This window comes from Diabrotica virgifera, chromosome 4 (genome assembly GCF_917563875.1).
Source record: "Diabrotica virgifera virgifera chromosome 4, PGI_DIABVI_V3a".
Classification (NCBI taxonomy): domain Eukaryota; kingdom Metazoa; phylum Arthropoda; class Insecta; order Coleoptera; family Chrysomelidae; genus Diabrotica; species Diabrotica virgifera.
In genome coordinates, this window is record NC_065446.1 from 26,142,671 (window position 1) to 26,158,344 (window position 15,674).

General features: G+C 31.5%; 1 protein-coding gene across 1 annotated transcript in view; it reads right to left on the minus strand.

The window, feature by feature from the left end:
• LOC114333004 (homeobox protein prospero) overlaps positions 1–6,720 on the minus strand; it is a 344,648-nt gene extending 337,928 nt beyond the window's left edge. Inside the window, exon 1 of the mRNA XM_028282811.2 lies at positions 6,645–6,720. The gene's annotated coding sequence lies outside the window, so the exon portion shown is untranslated. The remainder of the gene's footprint in view (positions 1–6,644) is intronic.
• Positions 6,721–15,674: the final 8,954 nt, after the last annotated feature.

The following is a 15,674-nucleotide window of genomic DNA, read 5'->3' on the forward strand; positions in this document are numbered from 1 at the left end:
AAAGGCAAAACTAATATGGAATTTATACTATTAGAAGAATACTTTTCAGAACTTAGCGACGTAATGTTTTTCATTCATTGAATTCACAAATAAGTTTTTTCAAATCATATTATCTACAGTTTAAAGATGTAAAAACTATTTGGAAAATTAATTGAAAATATCAAACATATCTAGAAAATTTGCAGTAAAAAGTGTTATTTAGAAGGTAAAAAGAAGAATTGGTACTGAGAAATTGCTTATCTAGAAGGAAAAATAAATCCAATTAAATCAGTAACAACGAAACTGGAGAAAAACATTCTAGGAAATGTATAAGATGTTAGGCAAAGCTACCGCTACATGTGAAAGTTAAAAGCAAAATTAGGCTGTGGCACTGTAATCATAATAGCATTGAGGTAATATACTAAAAGCTCCAGAAATACATGAGGAAAAAAACTGTAACAGAAAATAATAAAATAAACATGTACTACATGTGCATGTAGAAACATGAAAACGCAATTGAGTTTTTTTGGAAATCACAACCCTATATCTTATGTATCGATTCTAAAATCGCAGAATTCTCAAATCAACTAGAAATAAGTCAAAATCAAAAATATTTCAGGTACAAAATCGTAGCTTTTTGAAGGTTATAAAAGACAAATAAAACAAGACAACAAATAATATAATAAACATGAAATAAATATTGCAAAGACATACAAATGTTTTACTAAGTGAACGATATCAGAATAAGAACAAGGATTGATGCCAAATTCAAGTACTTTTTCCTGCAAAAAAATATCTCTAATAGGCGAATATTTTTTTAATCCTGTATACTGAAAATTGCAAAAATCAAATCTTTTGAAATAGGTAATCTATTCATTTCTATTGCAGACATACAAAATTGTGATTGCTGTTTTTTCGTCGTTGTTCAGTGTTATTGCATGGTCTATACGCAATGTATTAACCAATCAGTAAAATATGATGCGAATAATTTTCGGAATTCAAATTAATCAATGAGTATATTGTACCTAATTTTTTCAGAGAAATGAAAAACTAAAACACTTCGATTTTGAATTTGTGAAACAGACCTATCATAAATTCAAAACAAATTTTAAATTTCATGAATTTCACGTATTGCATTGACATTCTGAAAATGAACCTATGGAAAACGAAAAATAAAACAAACGAAAACAAAACAAAAACATTTATTAAATGTACAAAAAAAAGCTTTGACACAAAACATGCACGCAGTTTTACCTTTAAACCCATTCACAATAATCCATTTCAAAACAGTACAACCACTATTTGATGCGACACATAGTCACTGTTGTATCACTAAGTTTAATATTAGGTCCACTATGAATATCTAAGGTCCAACTAAAGTCTAAGTTCTATCACCAAGGAACGCTGTGAAGTGAAAATTCTAAGTCCAAATTAGCTGTTAGATCGTGTAGCCTGCGCAGGACTAGGAACCGTGTCCTTACGCTACGGATGATACCGAAGAAGTGAAGGCGTCTAGCTAAGACATGGGTTTAAGGCGCTCCTTGGGATAAAGAAGGCGTCGTAGAACGACGCCGACGGCCGACTGACACAAGACGTCGCAGGGGAAGGACGCGCGCCGACGCTAGAACCCTTCTCCCCCCCAGGACACGCCTCCGCGGAGGGGAGGTTGGTAATTAAGTGATATTTTTAAGTAGCTGCTAAGATTTTTAAAGAAAGACTCTCGGTTTCGTTGTTTATTAAAGCGGCGTTTTCCAACGCTTTGTAGGGTAGCGCTAGCGGAACTTTTTAGGGGGATTCCCGTTTTTTATATATCCTCTAGTGATACGTATTATTTTGCCAAGTATAAAATGATTAATATTTTAATACCGTTTTCCGCATTGAGAAAAGTTTTGAGAAATAGTTTAATTACATTATTTTTTTTTACAATTAGGAGATAGAGCATTTCAGAATTGGAGAGAAACTTCTACATATCCTTGGGAAGTAATCTAAAACTTTCTTATCTATACGTACTTTAGATAAATTTATGTATAATAAGTTATTCTATTAAATGTGTTTACTTTTTAAACGTTTAAAGAAGAGAGTCGGCGCAAAATTTTGGACCAATGCTTTTTAAATGCATTCATTTTTTTCGAAACCAGAAAAAACTATTAAATATTTTTGAAAAATTTAAACGCAAGATAACAGATTACATTATTATCGAGGCCCGAAAGTCCCTAGAATAAACAAAAACTTTCTTATGAATGGGATTTTTGAAATTAAAAATCACACTCAATTTTCTCTTTTTTTTTTCACCCCTGCATCTTATGAAAATAAACATTGTAGAAGTTTTCAGTAACTAGGCCATCGGTAATAATGCAGTCTTTCATTCTGAGTTTAATTTTTCAAAAATATTTATTAGGTTTCTCAGGCTTCGAAAAAAATGAATGCATTTAAAAAACATTAAAGCGAAATTTTGGGCCTATGCTTTTAATTAAAGCAATACACAATTGTTAGACATAGTTTGTTTACTTAGGAATTTGGAAATAGGAACTATTATAAAAGATACTTATTTAGAAAAAATGATTAAGATAAGGTCGATAAAGGACCAACAGTAACACAATAACTAGGACTCGGTATTTGGGTTAAAAAAAAAGATAAATAATTTAATAAGATCTGTTTAGTACATACATGCAACAGAGATAAATAGGAAAATATTAAAAACTGCAAAGAAATCACTAAGGTAATGCATTTTTTTATATTGAAATTACCCGAGAACTGATTCAAAAACTTTGTCGAAAAATGATCACCAATTTTGATCTCTCATAACAGTCTGTTTACATAATAAATATACGAAATCTATAAATGAAATATATTACACGCAGAAAAGTGATATTTGCAAAATGTTCATGAGCTGATTCAATAGTTTATGTTTGAGTTTTATGTCCAGTTATTTTTCAAAATTTTTTTAATTTCTTTAAAATATTTCTCATCTAATTATCTCAAACACAATTATCAACAAAGAATGACTTCTTCCCATCCAAATATTGGTTCGATGTTATTTTAACCTAAAGGGCCATTTTAAAATTTTTATTTTTCGTTTTATACGTTTTTAGATTTAGCGAAAACATAGAAAAAAGTGAAGAAAGATTTAGCTGAAGAAGACTTAGCCAAAGAGCTAGAAGCCAAAGCAGAAGTAGAAGATTTAGCCAAAATATTGTAATCATTAAGCAGCTTTTTTCTCCCTATTGCAGGGATATAAAATATAGCAGTAAAACAAGGTGATAGCAGAAATAGACTTATTAAGGTAGCAGAAATAAACTTATTAAGAGTTATGAACATTATAACGCAAAAAATAAAAAATATGAAGTGTATTTTTAATAAGGGTGTATAAAGGATTAAGTCTAAGTATAAGAGTGACAGTAACCAAATTAATCCAAGAAGATATGTGACTGGCTGAGTGGCGGTAGCCCATGCAGAAAATCCAACAAGATACCATTGGAGGAAAACAGACCCAACAAACAGGAAATATCAAAAATGTTCGAAAAGTTTTAATCGTCTTTATGAATACTATTTCTTAATTTTATTTCACATATTACCATAAACGTATCTATAAATTGCATTAAAATTTTTTTTCTCATCGTCTTATTCTATTTAAAAATATCTGTAATAATTAATCCATATTCTTTATTAGAGACAAAACTTTAATCTTGAAACAAAAGTTACGGAAGAACGAAGCTGATTACAGGATTTGCTAATTAGCTAATTTAAAGTTCAGTTTCAAGTACAGGAGTTATGAGTTTCATTAAAACGGTTTGACGTTTAATTAATATTTTACTCACTACGTATTTTTGTCTCAGAGTCATAATACAAAGTTAAAAGTATTCAATAATAGCCTAACAGTTTACGGTAAAAGAATCTCGTTTAGATATATGTATACACATATATATGTATATATATTATATAACTTCAAGTTATATCAAGTTATATTATATAACTTGATTCTAGGAATTAACAGAAGTCTTATGCCTGGTTGCACCAACAGATCTTAAACTCCAGCTTAGCCCAGCTCAGCTTGTAGATAAGGCCTCTTTAAGTCTCAAGTACGTTGCACCATAATTTCGATTCTTTTATTAGTTTTATATATTATTATATTATATTATTCTTATTATATTATATTATAATTAAATTAAATTTATTCTTATCTTATTTTTGTCCTAAGCTTAAAATGTGTTGGTGCAACCAGGAATTAGACTTTCTTAGAAATTTATCGTCGGATGATCAGTAAGATCGAATGGACCCGATTGTGATTATTGGAAACCTTGAGCAAGATAAATTGAGCTTGGAAAACTTGAGTAGATAAAAAGATAAGATAAAGAGGAGACTGTATTTTAGAGAGGAATAAATTTTTCCAAATCTACAAGAACTATAATATTATGTGGCTAGTGTAAAATAATCCTGCACAGCTATTGCACAGTCGAATCCCAAATCTTTTAGTTAGTCAATAATTTTTGTACTAATCTATCATTAGCTTTTCTACATTCGTGCCACTTTTAAGCAGTATTTTGCAAAATATTACCAAAATAGATAAAAGCTCTAGATAGGATCATACAACTATTTGACTACAACTATTTTTGGAATTTTTGAGCTTGCCTTTGTAATATATATTGTAATTTTTGAGCACTGTTAAAATATTAAGCGTTACTAAAAAGGCTAGAATACAGCAAAATTTTTAAATATATAGCAACCTATTGGAGTGTATTGTGTACCTGTATTTTATTAATTAAGACCAAAAACCAACATACTTTTAATTAAAAAAAAATTTTAAACAAGTTTACATCGATTTTTTTAGTACTTGTTTATTAAAAGCGTAGGCTCAAAATTTCGGACCACAGCTTTTTAAATGCATTCATTTTTTTCAAATCCTGAGAAGACTAATAAATATTTTTGAAAAATTTAAATGTAGAATGAAAGATTACATTATTGCCGAAGGTCGAAAGCCCCTTAGAATAACCAAAAAGTCTCTTTTGAATAAGATATTTAAAATTAAATATCACAATAAATTTTCTCTATTTTTTTTTAACCCTGTAAAATTAACATTATAAAAGTTTTTAGGGACTTTTGGTCCTCGGAAATAATGTAATCTTTCATTCTGCGTTTTAATTTTTCAAACATATAAATATACCAGTTTTCTCAGTGCCTCTTCGAAAAAAATACATGCACTTAAAAAGCACTGGCCCGAAATTTTGCGCCTACGCACTAAATGGTAACTTTAAAATTAAAAAAAAAGTAATTATTAAATAATTGCCAAAAATAACTTTATTTGGAGTAATCTTGTTTATCTATTAATGAAAAGGTATTATTAATTGTCATTTATTATTCGACAACTCAAAACTCCACTGAAATGAAATTTTGCAAATCCGAACCGACTTCATCGATATTAAATGCCGAGGGAGAGAAAAAGCTCACAAATAAAGCCACAATCTAAACCCAACTTTTAGTTTTTTATTATGGTTGTACCTGACCTGCCGATCACAAAGAGTTAAATCAATATGCAACTCAAATTGATAATACCCAAGATCACGGTTGAGTTATTCTGTATTCCAAAGCCAACGTAGATAACAAGAGACGAACCAAGTTAGAGTCTGAAAGAGTATGAGAGCCGTCGCGAATGTTAGAGCAGGCAAGCGGGATAAATATAGATGTGAGAATTTGAGAACTCTCAATACCACGAAGTGGATAATGTAATTCAGGAATAAAAAAGTCCTCAAAATTTCCTCAAAATTTATATGAATTAGAAAAAAAAGTAAACTTGTATTATAGCAAAAAAAAAATAACTGGAGAATTTGGTTCCAAAAAAATTTGAGTTTTCGATTAAAATTAAAATGTTTTTTTCTTTTTATGTGATTTTCCGTATTATTACACCGTGTTGTAATTCTTGAACTTCGTGTATGACCTGAACTTCTCATTTCGTTTGTATAAGAATCTTAAAGGCATATAAAAAAAGAAGCAGAATAGTTTCCGAAAACCAAGTAATTTCCACCTTGGCATTTTTGAAATGTAAATACAAAATTTTAAGGACACGTTAGAATATACAAATACCTTCAATAATACAAGCAATTTGTTCTAGATAGCTTAAAAGCGAGAAAAATAAAAATAAAATCTCGTCATGCAACAATTAGGGAAAACAAAAAAAAAGACATACTGAATTGCGAGCGTCTTTAATGTAAAACAAAAAATGAACTAATTGTTAAACATATACTTAAGAAATTTTAACTGAAATAGGGTGCTATTTTATTTTAGCTATTGTTTTTAGGATTTAGCTTTTGTTCTTCATGTTATTTATATTTTTATTTATTGCCGGTTTCTGCTTGGATAACTCGTTTTATCACAGTCTTTCACAGTTCATCACTTTTTAAATTTGGAGTAACAGTCCTATGCCGCGAAAAGTTTTAAACAGTCAGTATCACTTGTGTATTAGAGAGTCATATTTTAGAGTCCTTGTACCACTTTTTTTAAAAACTTTTTTAAATTGTCTTGTTTTAGATGCGCAGTCCACTGTATTTAGAAATGTGTACCGGCAAACTACCACTTTCACTTATAACAATGATTTTAGCAACTGAAAGATAACTTCCAAGCAAAAACAATAAGAAAAAGCGTTGATTGGTGAAGATTTTGGATAGACTTACCTTCGTGTTAAATCCTTAAGAATTAAAAAGGCGAGTACACTTACTATGGAATCGTATAGGAATCATAACACTTGGGGAACATGGCAATGAATGTTCGTCTTGTGGGATACTATCAGGCATTATCAAGGAGTGGGGAGACGCATGAGCAAGTAGCGTCGGGACGCCAAGGATGCCGATCGGTGGCGCCCTCGCACATCCTTTGGCGACGGAGAGAACTTTTGACGCAGCTTTTTTGCACGCATACACAGTGAAAGAGGATTTCAGATCGTTTGGAAAGGGGACTACGCTTTGGTGGATCCTGCACGCTGGAGCAGCAAGAGCGGGAACGCCAAGAATTATGTAGCGGACGGATTTACATGTTTCAACAGATTGGGGTTTAGTTACTTCTCCGAAAAATAAGTATATTTTATCTTAAATTAAAAAAAATATATAAAAAGTGGAAAAAATGTATACTGGAGAATCATTTAAAATAAGTAAAAAATGTTAAGAATTACAAAAAATATCCTCTTAGACTGCGCCAATTTAAAAAAAAGTCAAAATAATTAAGATCTATTGAACCAAATCCTGAAACATTTTGCAGTAGAGTTTGCAAAAGGAAAGGAATAGGTTATATCATTGAGACATAACAGTTGTAACAAAAAAGTAGGACGTACATGAAACCTTATAGTTTTGTTCAGTTTCAAAATTAAAATCGACTTTTTCCAATATTTCGTATTTTATTTGATATTTTTAATGAAAACTAACAGTTACATTACTTTCGAGAAAGCATCTTAAAAAAACGTAAAAACATTGTCTATACTATAATACTTGTGAGAGTTGTGGTTCCATAGACCCCCAAAAATTTTTATGTGAATTATAGGAAATAAGGTATATATTATTAAAAAGGGTTCAAGGCAGGATTTGTTTATATTCGATTCAGAGTTGGACTACCATCTCCATATAGCAACTATTTCAGCATCCTTATGCATCATCAGTGAAGATTATGCAGTCACAACTCTGAAGGGAATATAAACATTCTGCCTCTTTTAAGGCAAAACATCGCGATGCAATGAACCCACCTTTTGAGACGCAAATTAGCGACATCTCTCGTATTACGAGGAAAACAACGAAAAGCCCCAGATACAAAGTTTACTACTTTTTAAACAATTAGAAGAATTGAAATAAAAATATAATAAACAATATTTTAAATCTAAGACTTTTCGTTAATAAACTGCTTTCTGCCTGCATCCCATATCTCCGGATTTTACAATATATAATCACGTAGAGACGACGAAAATAGGAGAAAGCAAATAGAGGACACTTAGGCCACGCATTTACCTTCTCTTCGTCTAGGAAAAGGACCGAAAGACAGTTTCTAAATACTCAAAAACTGAGTAAAATGAAAAAGATTAAAAAGGGTTCAAGGCAGGATTTGTTTATATTCGATTCAGAGTTGGACTACCATCTCCATATAGCAACTATTTCAGCATCCTTATGCATCATCAGTGAAGATTATGCAGTCACAACTCTGAAGGGAATATAAACATTCTGCCTCTTTTAAGGCAAAACTTAAGGCTTTTAAGGTATATATTATTGTATTGCAATTAGGTTAGTAATTTAAGGTTTATGAAATATACAGTGTGTCAATTTGAAAAGGTACCGCCCTCTACAATTTTGTTCCCATAGAAAATCTAAAAGTATGCAAAAACATGTCAAATTTATTTGTGAGGGGGCATTTGGTATACCAGTTTTTAACTAAATCACATTAACCCTCTAGCAGGGGCGGACACAACTCTCAAAATCTTTAATGGACGGGGGTTGAGTAATACCTCATTTTAATGGTCGTTCAACTACCTTTTTAAAAATACCACATGCATTTGGTATTTATTTCAGTACTTTTGGAAAAATCTTGGACTCAATACTCCAAAAAAATTTTGGAGTTCTGAACTCAATACTTCATATCTTTACGGTTTCGCTTGATTTTTCCAAAAGTAATAAAAAAGAAATATAATATATGTGGTAATTTTGAAAAGGTGGTTGAACAATCTTTAAAATAAGGTATCACTCAACTCTCCATTCTGTTAAGATTTTGGTGGTTGTGTCCGCCCCACTAGACGTTTGATGTAATGTAGTTGAAAACTAGGCTACAAAATAACCCCCTCACAAATAAATTTGACGTATTTTGTATATTTGTAAATTTTATATAGGGGCTAAATTATAGAGGGTGGTACCGAGGTGGAGGATCCCCTTTTTTTTAAGTTCCGAACTCGATATCTAATGTCTTGACGGTTTTCCTTGAATTTTCCAAAAATACTCCAAAAAATACTCGAAATACTCCAATACTCCAAAAAAACTCAATTTGGAGTTCAATATCCAAAAAAAAATTTGGAGTTCTGAACTTAATACTGTAATACTTAATATCTGTACGGTTTCACTTGATTTCTCCAAAAGTACCGAAAAGAAATATAATGTATGTTATATTTTTGAAAACCTGGTTGAGTGACCTTTAAAATGAGGTATCACTCAACCCCCTTTCCGTTAGAGATTTTGGGGGTTGTGTCCGCCCCCGCTAGAGGGTTGATGTAATGTAGTTGAAAAGTGGTCTACAAAATGTCCCCATCAGAAATAAATTTGACCTGTTTTTGAATATTTTTAGATTTTCTATAGGGACCAAATTATAGAAGGTGGTACCTTTTTAAATTGACACACTGTATATTTCTTTTTCTTCTTTTTCCTGTGCCATGCTCGATCCTCTTGCATTGGTTATCAAATTGGCTATACTAATTTTGTTGAAGGTAGCTCAAAAAAAGGATGCAGGAGATCTATTTAACCATTCTCTCATTTTTCTAAACCATGACGTTCTTCTTCGACCTGGATCGATTCTTCCGTCTATTTTGCCTTGTATTATGAAACTAAGTATATTATATTTCTATGGGTGACGAATAACATGGCCAAAATTTTCCAGTTTTCGATTTTTAACTACATATTCTGTCCACTTCCGTATCTTTTCCCATCTCCTGCCAAACATCCTTATTACGAACCCTATCTACCCTTATAACTTACTGTGGGATTCTCCGATACACCCATATTTCAAACGCTTCCAGTTTTTTGTGATGTGTATTCGTTACAGTCCAACCTTTAACAGCATATAAAAGAATAAGGAACATAAATAGCATCTTACTAATTTAATTGTCTCAAAAGTGATATTATTTCCACATCAGATTTTCTTAATTTAAAAAATAGTAACTCTGGCCTTCTAACAGCTACAAGGCGTCTAAGCAAAGGGTCTAGGACGTTTCATCGCCGCCGTTTCGATGCCGCCAGTTCGATGCCGATGCCGGCCGATTCATCGCCAGTGAGTTAATCTCTAACTGATATATTTCCGAATTTTCGACAGTTACAATTATTAGTTATTTGTAGTATTAATTAAGAATTCTAGAAAATGCGAGATATGACGGCGATGAAATGGACTGGCGATGAACCGGCGGCATCGAAACGGCCGGCGATGAACCGGCGGCATCGAAACGTCCCATTCCGTATGATCCATGTATAAAAAGAGTATTAGATTGGATGTGTCGAGGTGAATGAACTTCTAACTTCTTGGCAAGACTTGAAAACATGCAGTCCAGAAGTTAAGTCCTACTTGTAGTCAATAGAATTGCCTGGTACTAAAAGATGATCTTCTGTACAGAACTTTTGAGAACGATGATGGTACAGATTCTAAGATTCAGTTGATTGTACCTAACAGTTAAGTGTCAGAGGTATTACGTTAGATACATGCGGTATATCAGGTGCACACATTGGTACCAATATGACGAAGGCTGAAGTCAATGAATTTGCAGGAGTAGCGAGGAGTATGGCTCTTAATTTTAAAAGAATTTTGCTTATCATTCCAGGGAAATCTTGAACCCCTTATTATGTATAGTAACAATGATCTTCGAAGAGGAGACAAATAATAAGGTAAAATTATGAAAAGTGAAAATAAGGGGAAATTTTAAGAAATAGATACATTTTATATAGTTATGAGTAAGCCTATTTATAGGAAGATATTCAAATAAAAAAATATCATTGAGTTGGTGTGTGGTTTAAACTAGACTTTTAATCTAACAGGATCATTTTCGGCGCTTTTTTTACTGAAATTAAAATCATATTATGTATACAGGGTGAGTCATGAGGAACTGTACATACTCCTACCTCGTATAGAGGCCCCTATGGGGAATAATAAATGACCATTAAAAAGTGTCTGCTCCCATTGTTTAATAATATACAGGGCGAGTTTCGCATTTTGACAGAAATTTTTATTCGTCATAATTTTTGAACGGTCAGATCGATGTGTCTCTTATTTTGGTCAATCGTTACACTATTGCCACCTAATCAACTGATTTATTCAAACTAGAAAAAAATCAGGTCCGGCTTTAAAAAAATTAGTTCGTTTTGGTCTTAGAAAAAATTTCACCCTGTATAAGCTTTTTGAAAACTCTAATATGAATTTTACATATTAGACAAATAGGCAATTAAAATAACATATTTATTTTTTTCCGCACACGATTGCTTAATTTTTTTTTATAAAAAAATCAAATTTGATTATGAATTAAAAGTTTGGTAAAGTGAACCATAGATTTAACAAAATTAACTTTTACTACCAAAGTTAATTTTTTTGAACAAATATTTAATTTATGTTACCACCAATCAACTGATTTATTCAAACAAGAAAAAAATCAGGCCCGGATTTAAAAAATAAGTTCGTTTTGGTCTTAGAAAAAATTTCACCCTGTATACGCTTTTTGAAAACTCTAATATGATTTTTATAAATTAGACAAATAGGCAATTAAAATGGCATACTTATTTTTTTCCCTACATGATTACTTAATTTTTTATAAAAAAAATCAAATTTGACTATGAATAATTAAAAGTTTGGTAAGTGAACCATAGATTAAAATAAAAATAACTTTTATTACAAAAATGAATTTTTTTTAACAAATATTTAATTTTTGTTATCACCCAATCAACTGATTCAGGCCCGGATTTAAAAAATTAGTTTGTTTGGGTCTTAGGAAAAATTTCACCTTGTATACGTTTTTGGAAAACTCTAATATGAATTTTACGAATAAGACAAATAGGCAATTAAAATGGCATATTTATTTTTTTTCCACACGATTACTTATTTTTTTATTAAAAAATCAAATTTGACTATGCATAAAAAGTTTGGCAAAGTTTTTGCATAGATTTAAAAAAATTAACTTTTTTTACAAAAATTAATTTACAAAAACAACGTTTTTCTTAAAATTAAAAGTTTTACCATCTTTTTTTCTATAACACGTCTACATCTAAAACTTCCCATAACACTTCTTTTGGACTCTATAGTTTAACATAGACGTGATCAAATTGATAAATTTTAAATTTTTCCACCTAATTTTTGCGATTTACAAGTTTGCAACTTTTACAAGAAGAAGACTGAAAGTCCACAACAATTTTCATAGTCTTCACAATGGTAAGAGGTATGTGCTGTAAAAATTTCAGAAAAAAAATATTAAAGTGGAACAGAGTTGTAGCGAGTTAAACCGTGGGTTAATTTTTTTTTTCATTTTTAGGTTAAAATTCCGATTTTGACAAATTTGATTTTTTAATAAAAAATTAAGTAATCGTGTGGGGAAAAATAAATATGCCATTTTAATTGCCTATTTGTCTTATTTGTAAAATTCATATTAGAGTTTTCAAAAAGCGTATACAGGGTGAAATTTTTTCTAAGACCAAAACGAACTAATTTTTTAAATCCGGACCTGATTTTTCTCTAGTTTGAATAAATCAGTTGATTGGATGGTAGCATAAATTACTTATTTGTGCAAAAAAATTAATTTTTGTAATATAAGTTATTTTTTTTAAATACATGGTTCACTTTACCAAACTTTTAATTCATAGTGAAATTTGATTTTTTTTATTAAAAATTAAGTAATCGTGTGCGGAAAAAAATAAATATGCCCTTTTAATTGCATATTTGTCTAATTTGTAAAATTCATATTAGAGTTTTCAAAAAGCGTATACAGGGTGAAATTTTTTCTAAGACCCAAACGAACTAATTTTTTAAAGCCGGACCTGATTTTTTTCTAGTTTGAATAAATTAGTTGATTAGGTAGTAATAGTGTAACGATTGGCCAAAATAAGAGACACATCGATCTGACCGTTCAAAAATTATGACGAATAAAAATTTCTGTCAAAATGCGAAACTCGCCCTGTATATTATTAAACAATGGGAGCAGACACTTTTTAATGGTCATTTCTTATTCCCCATAGGAGCCTCTATACGAGGTAGGAGTATGTACAGTTCCTCATGACTCACCCTGTATGTACTGATTGTTTTTCTTGTCACGACAATTTTCACAAAATGTAATGTAGGTATCGGTATTTTGATACGTTACAACATAATATTAGGGACATTCAACACAGGAAATATTCATTCCTCTTTTATCTCAAAACATGGATCTATTTTTAAAAACATATTTTCGTGTAGAAATGTTAATGGTAGGGGAGCCCAAGCGGGGATTTTTGCAGTTACTCGAGCGCGTCAGATTATCATATGGGGAGAAACGTGGTACCCTGCAGATGTACCTCCACCATATATTGGCTCTTAACACAGGGGAGTTCGTTCAGGGGGGCCCGAAAAAAAAATTTATCCTTAAAAATACTCGAAATTGTCAGATTAAGATAAGGTAAGTTAAGTACATGCAAAAGAGTCTATATTAAAAAAAAAAGGACGATTTGAGCGGGGCGTACGGAAATGGGTGAGTCAAAAAGTTTCACAAAAAAAAGCGAATATTTCGCGAAATGAACGTCAAATTGAAAAACTAAAAACTACGTGTTCAATATTTTTCAAAAATCTATAGAAAAATACCAAACTTGACCCCCCACGGAGAGGGGTGGGGGGTAAATTTAAAATTTTAAATACAAGTCCCGCGATCTTTCGCAAAATAAACATCATATCGAAAAACTGCAAAATACACTTTATCAATATTTTTGAAAAATCTATCGAATGGTTCCAAACACGACCCCCCCACGGAGGTGAGGTGGGGGGATACTTTAAAATCTTAAATGGTAGCCCCCGTTTCTTATTGCAGATTTGGATTGTTTGTATAAAAATAAACAACTTTTATTCGAAACATTTTTTTGAATTATGGATAGATGCAGGCGCGGATCCAAGGGGGGATCAATGGAGTCAATTGCCCCCTCCTTGAGACCTCGCTTGGTGTCTATTGACACTGTTTTTAAGAAAAAGGTTACGACTGAACATAAATAGTGAATTTTATGTCCTGTTGATAACTGAAACATAAATACGGCAGAATTCCTTGGAATCGAAAATTATTAAAAGTCTTTGGAATATAATAAATGAAAAAGTCCCACAATAAATCTATTCAATTGCCATCTATTCAATTCAATGCCAGAGACAAGATAAAAATAGTAATTAATTGCCGGTGCCATGTTATGGTAATTTGACCATTTAAGAAAACCCCCCGAATAAGAGCCGCTTTTAGAAGGATGTCCAAAGTATTATGTAACAGAGACCTAAAATTGGCATTAAGGATCCGACTACTTCGCTGCTACGTGTTCTCGGTCTTACTGTTTGGTGTCGAGTCTTGGACTGTGAATAAAATCGAACTAAATCGCCTTGAGGCTCTCGAAATATGGTGCAAGAGAAGAATTTTAGAGTTTATTGGATGGAGAAGATTCGAAACTACACAATACTAGAATGTCTTAGCAAGACTACTGCGATTATAAAAAGCATCAAGAAGAGATAGCTGGATTATTTCTGACATTTAATGAGAGGTCATAAATATATGCTACAAAATATTATTCAAGTGAAAATAGTAGGCAAACGCAGTCCAGGACGAAGACGAACTTCATGGTTGGTTTAGGGTGCCAATAATTAAAATTAAGATACTTTTGATGGTAACCAACGTTCTGAAAAGACATGGTACATGAAGAATAAGAAAATAACAGCCCATCCCGAAAAAGAATCCTGCGTACGTCAGTCACGAGAAAATTTTTATTTCATTGCCCCCACCATGCAAGGTTGCTGGATCCGCCGTTGGATAGATGGCGCTATAATCGGAAAAAAGTTTGTTGGAAATGGAAAATTAAATTAAAAAATGGGAAGTCCTTACTAAAATGGAAAATTTTACTTAAATTTTTTTGGTTTTAGGACCTAATAATCACAACCCAATAGGTCCCCAAAGCGCTCGAGTGACTGCACATTTAGCATACTTTGCTCCCCTACCATAATAAAATCCACGAGGAAAATAAAATTTCTGTAGCTGGCTGTATAAATCACAATATACAGGGTGTCCCGAAAAGAATGGTCATAAATTATACCACACATTCTGGGGTCAAAAATAGTTCGGTTGAACCTAACTTACCTTAGTACAAATGTGCTCATAAAAAAAGTTACAGCCCTTTGAAGTTACAAAATGAAAATTGATTTTTTTCAAGATATCTAAAACTCTCAGAGATTTTTTATTGAAAACGGGCATGTATCATTCTTATGGCAGGATCACCTTAAAACAAAATTATAGTGAAATTTGTCCACCCCATAAAAAATTTATGGGGATTTTGTTCCCTTAAACACCCCCAAACTTTTGTGTACGTTCCAATTAATTCATTATTGTGGTACCATTAGTTGAACACAACGTTTTTAAAATTTTTTTGCCTCTTAGTATTTTTTCGATAAGCCAGTTTTTATCGAGATGCGGCTTCCTTTTTACTATATTTACATAAAAAATTTATGAGGGTTTTGTTCCTTTAAACCCCCCAAATGTTTGTGTACGTTCCAATTAAACTATTATTGTGGTACCATTAGTTAAACGCAGTGTTTTTAAAACTTTTTTGCCTCTTAGTCTTTTTTTGATAAGTCAACTTTTATCGAGATATGGCTTCTTTTTCAAAATGTACCAAAAAATTTAAGTTATAAATACATTTTCAGATTATTAACAGGTGTCTATAATCATACTGAACCATATACAAATAGGTGGTGGATTCGACAAATATTCAAAATATCTCGAT